General features: G+C 34.0%; 1 long non-coding RNA gene across 1 annotated transcript; it reads right to left on the reverse strand.

The window, feature by feature from the left end:
• Positions 1–1216: 1216 nt before the first annotated feature.
• Positions 1217–1673, reverse strand: LOC146900796 (uncharacterized). The gene is made up of 2 exons (XR_015023589.1): positions 1561–1673; positions 1217–1439 (listed from the first exon to the last, which is right to left on the reverse strand). It is a non-coding gene; the product is annotated as an uncharacterized LOC146900796 (long non-coding RNA).
• Positions 1674–1986: the final 313 nt, after the last annotated feature.

Raw genomic sequence — 1986 nt, forward strand, 5'->3', positions numbered from 1 at the left:
ATGCACCTTAAGTATTACTTATGATGACCATGTTGATGCGATTCATTCTTTAATGATTATATGATGTATAAGAGTTGTTATTTGCTGCATATGTTGCTGTTTTGCTGTTGTTGACCATTAATGTCATAAAGTTGTAAATGTCGGTCTAAGTTGTAAAGTTGTAAGATGTCATCCAAATTATTGGAGTCATATAAGATGTTCATGATGCTCAAGATGTTTAAGATGTAAGATGTTAAGTCCATGCATACTCATTCAAAGTTGAGAGCTTGATGCCCTGGAGCCTTTTTACGCTCAAATATGTTGGGGGCTTGATGCCCTGGAGCTTTTGCTCAAATATGTTGGGGGCTTGATGCCCTGGAGCCTTTTTACGCTCAATTATGTTGAGGGCTTGATGCCCTGATTGGTACCACATGCATTTGCATTGTCAAGATGATTTAAGATGTTAAGAGTTGCATAGTCGAGTTGAAGTTGCATAGTCGTGTCAAAGTCGTCAAGTTGTTAAAGATTAATTTACGAAGTTGATTATAAAGTTGATGTCGATGATTAATATGAAGTTGTTTATGATGATGATATGATGTTACATGATTTTTATTATGATATGTTGATGATGTTTATGTTGTTAAATGTAATTGATGAATTATATGCTTAATATTGTTGTTTGTGAAATCTCACCCCTTCTGCTTGAAAATGTTGCTCTTCGTATGGGTAACTTGCAGGTAACCAAGACTAGTTGCGAACGTGAGTGGACTCCTCACAAGTGTGTGTCTTAGGTGCTCTAATACGTAACGGGATGGGAATTTTGTTGTTGCTTTATGTTCCTTACGTATTATTTTAAAAGTTTTCAAGAATTATTGTTGAACTAAGATTTTATGTCGAGGCCCTTGTGCCAAAGATTATTTAAGATGTTGAATAATTCCGCTGCGAAGTTTTAAATATTACGTTGTTGGATTTTGAAGGATTAATATTTATTTATTCCGTTTATGATTTGATGAAAAGAAATGTGACATTCCGTTTGTGTTGAGAAACTCTGATTTATTTTACGAAATTTTTATGTTGGGAAAACGGGGTGTTACAGGTGATGAGGCAGTTTTGGAGGCTAGGTTTAGGGTTAGACCTTCGTCAGCTAAGGTCAAACCACCAAGGTTGAGGCCGTTTGGATCCATAGGGCAAGGAGCGACAGGAAATTGAAAACAAAAAGGTGGGCAAAGAAAGCAGGAAAGATTGAAAGCAAATATGTGTATTGCGGCTATTAGGGTTAGGTTTGCGATGAACATGAACACCCATGAGGGTTGATATAAATAGCAACAGAAAGACTCATCTATACCATACAGAGACACCCAGAAGCTTCTAGAACATGGATCAGATGCAGATCAAGCTCTCACATGAAGAATCCGGCCCAGGTGAATGGCTGCAGCCCATAGGAGGGAGCAAGCAAAACCCTAGGAGAGAAAAAAAAACAAGAGAGTTTATATTAAATAAACATTCTTTATGATTCAATTATTTAATCAAAATATACATTGATCCTACAATACGATCTAGCTGTGCATAAAAATTTCTCACCCAAATGATACATTATATTCATTGGTAACAACACTGGGTGCAAAAAAATAATGCTTCCCTTTACCATGACGAAAGGTTAAAAAAGTAACGATTTTTTATTAAAGAAAAAATAATGAAAATATAACTAAACAATATTCAATTCTTATGATTATCAAGTTTATTATATAACCTCCTTTAGAAGCGTCTGAAAGGAACAAACACAATACACCAATATAATCAAGAGGCATTTAAAGGGTTTTTAAATTTTAAAAATGCTTAACATAAAATTAATTGATCAAGAGGCATTTAAAGGGTTTTTAGATTTTAAAAATGCTTAACCAATTCAATTAATTTTATGAGAGAGTGAACTTTATACACTATAAATAGATCAAATTATATCCTATTTCTTAGATGTAAAGAGAAAAAAATATGGCTGAAACTTTAAAG

Source organism: Medicago sativa, chromosome 8, assembly GCF_051527215.1.
Source record: "Medicago sativa cultivar Bolivia chromosome 8, Bolivia_mono, whole genome shotgun sequence".
NCBI lineage: Eukaryota > Viridiplantae > Streptophyta > Magnoliopsida > Fabales > Fabaceae > Medicago > Medicago sativa.